The sequence below is a fragment of the Lepus europaeus genome, chromosome 7, assembly GCF_033115175.1.
Source record: "Lepus europaeus isolate LE1 chromosome 7, mLepTim1.pri, whole genome shotgun sequence".
NCBI classification, from domain to species: domain Eukaryota; kingdom Metazoa; phylum Chordata; class Mammalia; order Lagomorpha; family Leporidae; genus Lepus; species Lepus europaeus.
Genome location: NC_084833.1, coordinates 69649801 through 69664569, shown reverse-complemented (window position 1 = coordinate 69664569; position 14769 = coordinate 69649801).

The following is a 14769-nucleotide window of genomic DNA, read 5'->3' as shown; positions in this document are numbered from 1 at the left end:
AATAAACATGGAGGTACAGATAACTCTTTCATATGCTGATTTCATTTACTGAATTCCCAGTAGTGGAATGTCTGGTAACATGGTAGATCTATTTTTGGACTTCTTTTTTTTTAACTTTTATTTAGTAAATATAAATTTCCAAAGTACAGTTTATGGATTATAATGGCTCCCCCCCCCCGTAATTCCCTCCCATTCGCACCCCTCCCATCTCCCGCTCCCTCTCCCATTCCAGTCACATCAAGATTCATTTTCAATTCTCTTTATATACAGAAGATTGATTTAGTATATATTAAGTAAAGATTTCATCAGTTTGCACCCACACAGAAACACAAAGTGTAAAATACTGTTTGAGTACTAGTTATAGCATTAATTCACATTGGACAACACATTAAGAACAGAGATCCCACATGAGGAATAAGTACACAGTGACTCCTGTTGTTGACTTAACAATTTGACACTCTTGTTTATGGCATCAGAAATCTCCCTAGGCTCTAGTCACGAGTTGCCAAGGCTATGGAGGCCTTTTGAGTTCGCCGACTTCGATCTTATTTAAACAAGGTCATAGTAAAGTGGAAGTTCTCTCCTCCCTTCAGAGAAAAGTACCTCCTTCTTTGATGGCCCTGTTCTTTCTACTGGGATCACACTCGCAGAGATCTTTCATTTAGGACTTCCAAGAAAGCTCCATACTGTCTCCGTAATAATTGCACTAGCTTACATTCTCACAAACAGTGGATTAGGGTACCTTTTACCCTCTATCCTTGATAGTATTTATTGTTTTTTGATTTTTAGTTAATAGCCATCTACCTGGGGTTAGGTGATACTTCATCATGGTAATTACATTTTCCTAATGGCTGGTGATCCTGAGCATTTTTTCATGTGTCTGTTGGTAAATTTTACTTCATCCCTTGAAAATTGCATGTTCATTTCATTTGCCCATTTCTTGACTAAATTCTTTGTTTTATTGTTGTTAATTTTCTTGTGCTCTTTATAGATCCAGGATTTTTTTTGAACTTTTATTTAATGAATATAAATTTCCGGTGTACAGCTTATGGATTACAATGGCTTCCCCCTCCCATAACTTCCCTCCCACCCGCAACCCTCCCCTCTCCCGCTCCCTCTCCCCTTCCATTCACATCAAGATTCATTTTCAATTCTCTTTATATAAAGAAGATCAATTTAGTATAAAGATTTCAACAGTTTGCACCCACATAGAAACACAAAGTGAAACATACTGTTTGAGTACTAGTTATAGCATTAAATCAAAATGTACAGTACATTAAGGACAGAGATCCCACATGAGGAGCAAGTGCACAGTGGCTCCTGTTGTTGACCCAACAAATTGACACTCTAGTTTATGGTGCCAGTAACCACCCTAGGCTGTCATCATGAGTTGCCAAGGCTATGGAAGCCTTCCAAGTTCTCCGACTCTGATCATATTTAGCAGGATATTAATCCTTTATTAGATGCAAATATTCTCTCCCATTCTGTTGGTTGCCTCTTAACTTTCTTGAGTGTTCCTATTGCAGTGCAGAACCTACTTATCTTGACATAATCCCATATGTCAATTTTGGGTTTGATTGCCTATGCCTCTGGGTACTTTCCAAGAAGTCTTTATCTATGCCAATGTCTTCGAGAGTCCCCCCCCCCCAATGTTTTTCTCTAATAATATGTTGGAAATAGGTTATAGGTTTAGATGCTTAAAATATGTTGAAATGATTTTTGTGTAAGGTATTTGGTAGGGGTCTTGTTTTATTTTTTTAAAGATTTATTTATTTATTTAAAAGACAGAGTTACAGAGAGAGGCAGAGACAGAAAGAGAGGTCTTCCATCTGCTGGTTCACTCCCCAAATGCCTGCAATGGCTGGAGCTGAGCCAATCTGAAGTCAGGAGCCAGGAGATTCTTCTGGGTCTCCTACAAGGACTTGGGACATCCTCTGCTTCTTCAGGTGCATTAACAGGGAGCTGGATTGGAAATGGAGCAGATGGAACTCAAACCAGTGCCCATATGTGTTTCCCATGCTTCAGACCAGGGCTTTAACCCTTTGCACCACAGTGCTGGCCCCAGGAGGTCTGTTTTTATACTTCCACATGTGTGGATCCAATATTGGCAGCACCATTTGTTGAAGAGAATGTCCTTTCTTCAGGGATTGACTTCAGCTCATTTGTCAAAGATTAGCTGGTTGTAGGTATGTGGATTAAATTCTGGAGTTCCTATTCTGTTCCTTGGGTCACATGTTTATTTTTAAGCCAGTACCTGGCTATTTGATTATAACTGGCTTTCTTTTTGTTGTTTAAAAAATATTTTAGCTTTTCTGGATCTCTAGTGTTTCCATAAGAATTTTAGCATTATTTTTCTATATCTGAGCAGAATGTTGTTGGTATTTAGATCATGATCACATAGAATTTATAAATTGCTTTCCAGAGTATGGACATTTTGATATTAACTCTTCCAATGTATGAAGATGGAAGATTTGAAGATTTTTCCATTTTTATGTGTCTTCTTTATTTCTTTAGTGTTTTGTAATTGTCATAGTAAATATGTTTCACCTCCTTGGTTAAAGTTATTCCAAGGTATTTAAGGTTTTTTTGTAGCAATTGTGAAAAGGACTGATCTTATAAGTTTTTTTCCAGCCATGGCATTGTCTGTGTATACAAAGGCTATTGATTTTCTTTTTTAAAAAAGATTTATTTATATATTTGAAAGTCAGAGTTACACAGAGAGAGGAGAGGTAGAGGTAGAGGTAGAGGTAGAGGTAGAGAGAGAGAGAGAGAGAGAGAGAGGTCTTCCATCCAATGGTTCACTCCCCAGTTGGCTGCAATGGCCAGAGCTGTGCCAATCCGAAGCCAGGAGCCAGGAGTTTCTTCTGGGTCTCCCACGTGGGTGCAGGGGCCCAAGGACTTGGGCCATCTTCTACTGCTTTCCCAGGCCACAGCAGAGAGCTGGATCAGAAGTGGAGCAGCTGGGTCTTTAACTGGCACCCATATAGGGTGCTGGCGCTTCAGGCCAGGGCATTCACCTGCTGCACCACAGTGCCGGCCCTGGGGCTATTGATTTTCTATGTTGATTTTATATCTGCAAATTTACCAAATTCCTAAGTGTTACCGTAGTCTCTTAGTGAAATCTTTTGATTCCCCTTTGATTTTTTTTCTTTCCAATTTGTATAAATTTGATTTCATTTTCTTGCCTAATGTTTCTAGTAAAGCTTCCAGAAGCATATTGAATAGCAATGGTGGAAGTGGGCATTCTTGTCTGATTCTGGATCTTAGTGGAAATGTTTCATCTTTTCCCCATTCAATATGCTGCTAGATGTGAGTTTGCCATGAATTGCCTTGATTGTTTTGAGGAATGTTCCTTCTATACCCAGTTTGCTTAAGATTTTTATTATGAAAGGGTGTTGTATTTTCTCAAATGCTTTCTCTGAATATGTTGAGATAATCATGTGGTTCTTATGCTTCAATTTGCTAATATGATGTATCACATTTATTGATTTGCATATTTTGAAGCATCCCTGAATACTAGAGATAAATCCCACTGGTACAAGGTGAATGACCTAGCTAATATTTTGTTGAGAATTTTTGCCTCTCTGTTCATCAGGGATATTGGTCTTGTATTACTTTCAGGTATTGGAATTAAGGTGATTCTTGCCTCATAGAAGCAGTTTGGGAAGATTACCTCCCTTTCAATTGTTTTGAATAGTTTGACAAGAATTAGTTTCAATTGTGTTTTTTTTTTTAATTTTAATTATTTCTTTCCTCCTACTAATTTTGGGTTTGGTGTGCTGTTGGTTTTCTAGGTCTTTGAGATACATTGATTGCTCATATATTTGATGCCTTTCCAGTTTATTGATGTAGTTACTAATTACTATAAATTTCCCTATAAACACTGCTTTTGCAGTATCCCATAAGTTTTAATGTGCTGTCATCTTCCTTCATTTCCTGGAATTTTTTATTTTCCTTTTGATTCCTTCTATGATGCACTGTTCATTCAGGAACATATTGTTTAGTCTTCATATATTTGCATATTTTATAGTTCCTTAAGTTGTTAACTTCCAACTTCATTCCACTGTGGTCAGAAAAGATAGATGATATGATTTCTAATTTTTTTAATTTGCTGAGATTTGCTTATTGCCTAGCATATGGTCTATCCTAGAGAAAGTTTCATGCACTGATAAATGAATGTACATTCTGCAACTGTGGGATGAAAGTTTCTGCTAATATCAGTTAGTTAGGTTTGGTGCATAACATAGATTAGCTCTCTTTTTTCTTCGTTGATTTTCTGTTTAGTTGAGTTGTTCATTGATGAAAGTTGGGTATTGAAATCTCCAATTATTATTATATTGGAGTCTATGTCTCCCTTTAGATCCATTCATATTTGTTTTAAAAACCCAAGTGCTGGCCGGCGCCGCGGCTCAATAGGCTAATCCTCTGCCTAGCGGCGCCGGCACACCGGGTTCTAGTCCCGGTCGGGGCACCGGATTCTGTCCCGGTTGCCCCTCTTCCAGGCCAGCTCTCTGCTGTGGCCAGGGAGTGCAGTGGAGTATGGCCCAAGTACTTGGGTCTTGCACCCGCATGGGAGACCAGGATAGCACCTGGCTCCTGCCATTGGATCGGCGCGGTGCGCCGGCCGCAGTGCGCTACTGTGGTGGCCATTGGAGGGTGAACCAACGGCAAAAGGAAGACCTTTCTCTCTGTCTCTCTCTCTACTGTCCACTCTGCCTGTCAAAAAAACAAAACAAAACAAAACAAAACAAAAAAAAACAAGTGCTCTGGCATTGGGTGTATATACATTTATGATAATCACAATTTCCAGTTGAACTGATCCCTTAATCATTACTTAATGTCTTCCTTTGTGTCTTTTAAGAGATATTGTGTGAAGTCTATTTTGTCTGATATTAGGATGACTACATTTTCTCATTTTTTTCTTTGCATTAGTGTGGAATATCTTTTTCCATCCTTTCACTTTAAGTCTATGTATATCTTTGTTGGTGATATGTGTTTCTTTTAGGCAGCAAGTAGAAGGGTCTTGTTTTTTTTATCCACTCTGCTAGCCTGTATCTTTTAATTACAGAATTTAAAATATTTACATTCATGGGCCAAGTAATGACTTGGTCCTACCATTTTTCCATAAATATTCCTGTTTGCTCTGGATATCCTTTGTGTTTTTCCTAAGAGATTTTCTATCTTCACATTCTTTAATAATGATGATGATTATTCTCTATTTCTGTGTATAGCACATACTTAAGAATCACTGGACAAGTGGCAACAATTCTTTCAATTTCTGTTTGTTTTGGAAGGTTTTTATTTCCCCTTCATTTGTAAATGAGAGCTTTACTAAGTATAGCATTGTTGGTTAACAGTTTCTTTTTTAGGACTTAGACTATGACTCTCCATTTTTCTTTAGCCTCTAGAGTTTCTGATGAAAATCAGATATTAGTGTAATTGGGGATCATCTGATGGTAATCTGGCATTTCTCTCATGTTCATTTTAGACTCTTCTTTATGTTCTACTATTGAATGTTTGACTACAATGTGTCAGGTGAAGATATTTTCTGATAATACTTATCAGGAATCCTATGTGCTTCCTGTACTTGGATGTACCTTCATTTCTACAAATTACGGAAGTGGTCTGCCATTATTTCACTGAATTGAACTTTTAATCCTCTCCCTCTTCCATACCTTTAGGAACTCCCAAGACACATATATTTGGTCATTTGATAATATCACATAAATCTCAAACACTATTTTAAGGTTTTCTAAATTTTTCTCCTGTCATTTATCTGACTGAACTATTCCAACGAGTTTTCTTCTAGCTCAGAAATTCTTCTTCCTCTCCATGTCTGTTCTTAAGGCTTTTTATTGTATTTTATATTTGACGTATTGATTTGTTCATTTCTAATATTTCAGTTTCATTTCCCTTCAATATCTATCTTTCAGCAAAATTTTTCATCAATGTTGTATACATATTTCTTTATCATGAATTTGTTTCCCTGTGCTTCTGAGTAATCTTATTTAATTCATCATCAGGCATTTCTTCAATCTTTTTCTTCACATTCTATTATTGAAGTGTTGTTGTGTTCCTTTTAGGGAATCATATTGTCTTCCTTTGTCTTGTTTCTTGTATATCTGTTATTATTTTTAGGCATTTGTGTAAAGTTTCTCCTTTGATGGCCTTTATCTTTGAACTGTGCCTCCATGGCTTAGTGCAGTGTCTGCTTCTTCAGTGGATATCATGAGGCATATGTTTGGTAGATCCAAGACACTCTGGTCAGTCCTCAAGTGTAGAGCAAAAGTCCAGGATGACATCCAAGTTGGCCATAATAGATCTCTATTTTCAGCTGGGGTTGGGGGATGTATGATCATGCCAGTTACTGTAATCACAACTGCACCTTCTCTCTTCCAAGGTAGTCAATGACAAGGGTTAGCCTAGAGTGCCTACAACCTCCATCCATGCAGGTGCATGAACCACACCAAGGAATTGTGTGGTCCTCATCATGATCATGGAACCCTCTGCAATGACCCACCCCATACAATCAGGCAGCTCTGAGCCTCTGTGGTCTGACATAGTTATTACCCAGAGACCCTGTCACACTCCACACCCTATCATGCAGTCAAAAATTTCGCATAGTCATAGTACACAAGGCACCCACAGTCATAGGGTGCAGGGGATCAACTCAGCCTAGCATGCATGCCTGGTCCACAGAGAGAGGAGAGATACTATGAAAGCCAGCTGCCTGTGTGAGCTCCACCTTGGCAATCTGTGCCCTGGAGTCTGTGATATGGTAGAAGAATGGAAGCACCTCAGAGAGAATCCTAAGTGGGTGCCCAGCCCCCTGCTAACCCTCTATGCCAGATGTAAAATCAGTGGGGAACGCAGACTCTTCCATCTGACAAAATACCCTAGTCATGCGAGAGAGATTGGCCACAAGCTCTACTGGTATTAACATGGTGCTTTCTCCCTGCTGGTCATCAAACACCCTTGTGTGGCGATGGGGAGAAAGAAATGTGCTTTTCTTTCATGGGTTCTTCTAGGGATCCAGGCCAGATTCAAAGTCAATGTGGTCTGCAGGTTTCTCCCTCAGGCAGTAACACCAGTGACATGCATGGGCTGCCACCATCTACTCTCACTCTGTTCTCAGAAGCTGGCACCTCCTTCAGCCCCTGGCTGCAAGAGTCACTAATAGTGTCCCTAATCATCACAGCATGTTTGTACTGTCCGCACTGTTCCATGGTGTCTCACTTCTGACTGTAGAATTTCCACTGCAAACCTCTATCCAACTCTCTTCTACAAATACATTTATTCTATTTTTCTTCAGTTATCTTCTCCTGGTCAAAATCAGAACATCTTTTCTCTATGCAGCCATCTTGGAATCTCTATTTAATTGATTTCTAAGGCCTGGGAGCAGGGAATTTTGGATTTCTCTAACATTATTATATTATTATATATTATATTATTATATATATCATATTATTTTTGCTGGGCTACCCAGTCCCATAGTGGATTTCATAGATAGAAAGCATAAACAGCTCTTCAGGAAAGAAATGTTTTCTGATTACAGTATTAGGCATTTTTTATTTTATTATTTAATGTTTGTAAGGCTTTAAGAGGACGTCGCCAATGTTTATAAGAAGCCATCGCTTGCTATTCCATGTCTCCCTAATTAATAGGACCTGTAAGAGAACAGGAAAAGTATCCTGAATGTTGATTTGAAGTTTAATTATTTTTCTAGTAGTATAAAATTTGGACAGTTTCCATGCCCATCCAGTTGTGAGCATTTGCTTTCAAATTTGAAAATTTCAATGAGCTTCAATGATGGTTCTATAATTTAAGTTCCTGTTCACAATCTCGATTCATTAGTGTTCAGTAAGCATGAAATATTTATTGATGTGCCAGGTAGTGTGTACATTATTAATCAAACACAGAAGGAAAACAAGGATTACATTATGAAAGAAATCATTGACAGCAGGAAATTGACAGAATTCTTTATTTTTTTTTTTTTTGCATCAGACTCCACCAAGAATATCTAGAATACAAGAGTTACAACTTTTATTCTTCCTTTCTAAGTTTCAGGATTGTAAAAATAAGATTAAATAAATCCATAAAACTATCAAACTTCTAGGAAAGCTTCTGCTTCAGTAAAGATTTACAATTTTATAGCATTTTATTTCCAATCTATACATCAGTGCTGCTTTTATCAACAAGCTTTGAACTCCCCAGAGAACGTGATAATACTATGTACTACTTACCTACTGGTTTAATATATATTAAAACATTTTTCAAATATACCACTATTATGATTTGAATGAATCCTGTGGGGTAGCTATTATTAAAATTCAATGTAAAAGGATTGAAACCAAGACTCATATGCCCAAACAAAATGTGTGACATGTGAAGCCATTCAGTGACTTTATTTTCCATTTTCCTATATGTATATCCTAGATCTAAGCATTTTCCTACCAAAAAGATAATTATTCATTCTACTTATCATTTGAATTCCTTTTGGAAACTGGAGCCTCCACAATGAAGAGATAGCATACTAATGGCCTTTCTCTAGGTTATGTGTAGGGAACATTTTTAAGGGCTAAGTACTATGCAACCCTTTGACTTCACTCTGTTGTCATCTACCCTTTATAGCTGATAAGAATTATGTTGACAAAAATTTTTTGCACACAGTCCTACTGATAGAAAAATATGATTGCACACAGTTGGCTCTATGTTCCTACCACTAATTGTACTCTAGTTAGTACTTGTTGCCATTGCTATCACATCTTATCACCAAGAAAACCAAGTTAAAAGCAAGATCTCTGACACTGATGAACTTACTATCAAATTTAAACTGTCAAGATGTTAAGATTCCATATACATATGCCACCATTTGATTGTTTGGGTACAGAACTTCTGAATCTGACACAAAACCAAGAATTCTCCAACTTCCATTGGGATGTCTCAATCATTCCCAAACTGGGCTACGCATTAGAATTTCTTGGGTGCTTTTTAAACTAAAGATTCATAGGTACTATTCCACATCCTTCACTCTGGGTGTGGGACCTGAGAATATTTAAACTTAAAAGGCTGAACTTTCTGTATGGTGAATTTTCCCTGGGGTACCTAACATTTATTTTATTAATGCAAAGAGAACAGATTTCATGCATTTCATAGATACAATTCTGACATAATGATACTTCCATTCTTCCCTCCCTCATCCTTTCTTTACATATTTCTCTTTTGCTTTTTGTGATAACTTATTTTCAATTTACTTTATTAACACAGGCTTCATGTTCCACTAAATGTAGTGTTCAACAACTGAAATGTAGAATGACAACTGTTCCACAGGAATGTAGACAAGACCTATAAGTAATAATCCAGCCATAACTTTTTTTAAAAGATTTATTTATTTATTTGAAAGAGATACACAGAGAGAGGAGAGGCAGAGAGAGAGAGAGAGAGAGAGAGAGAGAGAGAGAAACTTCCATCCGATCGTTCACTCCCCAATTGGCCACAATAGCCGGAGCTGTGCTGATCCGAAGCCAGGAGCTTCTTCCGGGTCTCCCGCGTGGGTGCAGGGGCCCAAGGACTTGGGCAATCTTCTACTGCTTTTCCAGGCCATAGCAGAGAGCTGGATCAGAAGAGGAGCAGCCAGGACTAGAACCAGCACCCATATGGGATGTCGGCGCTTCAGGCCAGGGCGTTCACCTGTTGCACCACAGTGCCAGCCCCAAACCATAACATTCTCATGCACTCAGTTTTTTGTTTTTGTTTTTGTTTTTTTTTTTTTTAATCCTGTGTACCAGCTAACACAAATCAGAGAAAGCGTAACAATATGTATCATTTGATATCTGGCTTTTTTTAACTAAGCATAATAGTCTCCCATTACATTGATTTTGTTACAAATGACAGGATTGGATTTCATTCTTTTTCTAGTTTAGTAGTATTCCATGGTATGTATGTGTGTGTGTATCACTTTTCTTTAACCAGTTATCAATTGATGGACATCTGGGTTGATTCCAAATCTTAGCCATCATGGACTGAATTGCTGTAAACATAGGGGTAAAGATAACTCATATGCTGATTTCATTTCCTTTGGGTACCTAAATTTTATTTTACTTTTTTTTTAATTTACTTGAAAAATAGCGTGTGAGAGACAGAGAGAGATCTTCAGTCTTCTGGTTCACTTTCCAGAAGGCTGCAACAGCCTGTTCTGGCTGGCCAAAGTTAGAAGCCCAGAAATTCATCCAGGTCTCCCACTTGACTGACAGAGATCCAAGCATTCGTGCCAACTGCTGCTTCTTTCCCAACACATTAGCAGTGAGCTAATTAGAAGTGGAGCAGATGGGACTCCCAGCACTCATATGGGATGCCAGTATCGCAGGCAGCAAGTTAACCCACCACACCAATACACTGGCCCCTGGGTTCCTAACTTCTTAAAGAGAGAACTCCGGATGCAGTCACACCAAAATTTTAAAAATATCAAATTAAAGGCAGGAATTTGGCCTACTAGTTATGATGCCAATTAACATGCCTACATCTCATATCAAGTACCTGAGTTTGATTACCCACTCCAGCTTTGCTAACTAACTGAAGCTTCCTGCTAACATAGACCCTAGAAGGCAATGATGATAGCTCAAGTGCTACCCACATAAAGACTTGGATTGATTTGGTGACTTTGAGCTTTGGCCTTAACCCAGCCTCAAGCATTGCAGACATTTGAGAAATAAACCAGAAGGTTAAAACACAATTTCTGTTCCTCTCTCCCTTTCTCTCTATGTTTCTATCTCTCTCTGTAGTTCTCTCAAATATTTTAAAACATACATGCATGCTATTACATCAACACAAAATATTAAAAAAATTAAGTGTTTATCTTAAATTATGTATTATTCTGTATATTTGCTTTTTTGTTACATGTTGCTTAACCAGAATAACAATAGCAATAACTAACAGAAATAACTTGTAGTAATTAATGGTATGACTAATTAACCAAATAATATGCATGGGAAAAATGTAACATGATTTTATAATTTTTCTGTCCTCTAATATAACAGTTTATTTTAACTCTTTATGACTCTCTATTGGAATTTCAGATTTTGTTGTATATATTAGTATATTCTTAAATTACATAAATGTACAAAAATATAAAATTTATTTTTTAAGATTCATTTATTTGTAAGGCAGAGATAAAGAGGGAGAGGGGGAGAAGGAGGAAGGGAGAGAGTGAGAGTGAGAGTGTGAGAGAGAGAATTACCTTCAATTCTCTAGTTCATTCCCCAAATTGTTGCAAGGACCAGGGTTGGGACAGGCTGAATCAGGAGTCAGGAGCTTCATCTGGATTTCTTATGCTTTTGCAGGGACTTGGTCCATGATCTGCTGCTTTTCCAGGTGCATTAGCAGGGAGCTGGATTAGAGGTACAGCATCTAGGAATGGAATTGGGGCCCATTTGGGATGCCAGCACTGCTGGTTTAAACTGTTATGCCACCACAATGCTGGTACCAGTATCAGCATTTATTTTAAGAAAGAATTCCAGGGTCAGGCATTGTGGCATAGCAGGTAAGGTTGCCACCTGTAGTGCTCGCATCCTATATGGGTACTAGTTCGAGTCCAAGCTGCTCCTCTCTGATCTAGCTCTTTGCCTGGGAAAGCGGAAGATAGCCCAAGTGCTCGGGCCCCCTGCATCCACATGGGAGACCCAGAAGAAGCTCCAGACTCCTGGCTTTGGATCAGCTCAGCTCTGGCCATTGTGGCCATTTGGGGAGTGAACCAGCGGATGGAAGACCCCTCTCTCTCTCTCTCTCTCTCTCTCTCTCTCTCTTTCTACCTCTGCCTTTCTGTAACTCTACCTTTCAAAAAATAAATAAATCTTAAATAAATAGAAAGCATTCCAAAGAGTCTTTTGAAGCAGATACCATTAATAGAACTTTTAGGGCCAAACTAATTAAAAATGTTTGTCATGTATTCAAAGAAAGATATGATAGCAATACTTGTTTCTTTCTGTTCCATATTATAGTAGGATATTTTCTGTTTCCTTTTACAGCAATATTTTTCTAAATTGCCTGCAACCTTTAAAATGTCTTTTTTTTTCTATTTAACACAGTAGAAAAACTGACTATAATTACGTGCAATTCACTCTGTCATGTAATTCTGCGTTTATCAAGCCCACCTTCAGTAATACCTGGTGCCACTTCATTGCAAGGATATCAGACTAAGTAGCCCCTTGATTAAAGCATTTGAGCATGTGTAGTTAGGATTCTACTTACTACCAATGCTGTGCTTTTAGAACCCTAGGAGTTAGTTTCCTTCAGTCCAGAAGTATAAATCCACTTAGAATCTACAGACTTGTTTTGCTACACTGTTTGTTTATTAGTAAGGTCTTGACTTCCATGCATTCTTCAAACAGACTGTCCGCATCAGAAATACTCATCATTCTAAAGCACTCTGAAGCTCGTTATATTTCATCCTAATTTAAACTAACTCTCTCTCTCTCCCTCCCTCCCTCTCTTGTTCTCTCATAGAAAATTGTTTTAGGCACAGAGGTTATTTTTCACCCTGGGAAAATGAAGTTGAAATTCCAAATAAATTGCAGTTTTATTTAAAAAATTGAAAAAAAAAACTTCTATTTAACTTGCTTGTCCTCTCCTAGTTTTGTAGCAGTCATATTCCCAAAATAGAAGTTTCTTTTTCACTGTATGAGTTTTTATTGAAGCCTAAATATGGCATCATACAATTCAGGTTAGAGTCATCTCCACATTTTCCGCATTGTCCACCACCTCTTGCAGGCTCGTCAGCCAGCTGTAGGGAAACAATCCGTAAATTTCCAGAGGGATGGAGGGGAGTATGCTTATCTTCATAGGCGTATGTCTATGAAATACTTGAAATCTGCTCCCTTTATATTAATAAAAACAATTTTAAATGATAACTAGGAAAAATTCTGCTTGACTGTAACCCTTTCTCTGTTTTTATCCTCAAAGTATTTCCATATTAAAGAAAGACATCTTCTTGTCTTGGACATTTTAAAATGGCAGACCAACATTTTAATATCTTTTCTATGATGCACTCCAAGAATAGCCACTTTACAGGCTTGTATCGCATCTTAAGGAACATGAGAAGTTAAACACTTCCATTGTGAAAGACTCAGGTTTTCAGATGAACAAATCATAATGGACCTAAAGTGTGCAGGATATTTTATAGACATTTTCATCTTCTTTGGTAAGAAGACTACTGACTGAAGAAATCTGACTGCAAAAATTTACATTTTCCTTGCCTGATGAATATGCAGACTGATGAGCATAAAGGTTGTATTATGTTTAGACCAGTTAGCAAGAATCTTTCATTTCTTAAGTCTCATCAAAATTTCTTACAATTAAAGCAGATAACTTAAACTTACATGTTTTCCAATCAAAGCACTTTAGGGTAGAGGAACTTGTTTTTTATTGGTATGATTCAAGGTATCACCACTTTTGGTACAGAAAACATGATCATTGTTAACATCTGACAGAACCAGGTCTACACTGCAAGGGACCTCATCTGTTTTCAAAATGCTCACTTTTGTTTGCTATGGGGCAATTTAGTTGAAGTTTTGAATCAAGAAATGTAACTTTACACAATTTCATAAAGAAACCAAGGCAACAAAGAGATGATCCATGATTATTCACATGGTATATATTTCTAAGCTAATTCAACAGCTGTCATATGCTACTGAGTATTGGTGTCTTTGAAAAACAGAAAAAAAAAACTGTTGATCATTTTAAAAATATTTACCTATTTCTTCCTGGACTTAGGATATCCAGTCTCACAAATTCACAGCTCTTTCTCTATAATGCCCAATGCTATTTTTTCTATATAGTGTATGATGTGTTTGGATCAGTTACTTCCCTAATTCAGTTGCATGTGTCTTTGAAAACAACATCATTGTTTAATTTTCTTTGAGGACCTCTGAGTCATCATCATATTAATGTTGCAATCATTTTCACTTTCAATATCTGAACACTCAGAAAACATGAGAACTCTAGTAAACATTCAACAAATGCTGTCACCAAATAAGCCACAACAGTCATTCTAGAGGCAAAGTCAGAGGTGGACTGTTAACACTGATGACTACAATGCACTTTTCTCACATTTATGCCACACACATGACTGAAAGAAGTGCAACAGTGAGAGTACTAAACCAGGATTTCCAGCATTGGGGGCCAATTAGCACCATCAAAGATTATCTGTACTATATCCACTTCATGCTAAAATATATTACTTCCAGCCACCCCCTCTCCTGTACCCACAATACCTTTCTGTTACCATACAAGTTTCATGCTTTTCCCTTGACCTTTTGTACCTGTTCTGAATACTTTGGCTTATTAAGTCCTAGAAAGACATGCCTGAATGTGAGACTTTCAGAACTAAAACCCTTCCAATGTCCCCTTCCAGAACACTTACTACTCTGGGAACAGGTTGGTGTTAGAGCCCAGTCAGTGTCACTTATCATTAAACACACAGTCTTGCTTGGAGTGCTGAGCTTAATTCTTGTCTGATTTTCTGGTATTGGTCAGATTCCCTACAGTCAAGTTGTCAGTCTAGGAACCAGCTACAAAAAAACAAAACAAAAGAAAACAAAACAAAAAAAAACTTATATTAACAGGGAGTTGTTCTGACTTTTGCACTTACAAGATGAATTTGTCTAATTCAGATAAAATTTCTCAAGGAGATGATAAAGGCATTCATAGTACTATTACATTGCTTTTGAAATTATTAAGCCTCGCAATGTTAGTGCAATTGAATATACAGACCAA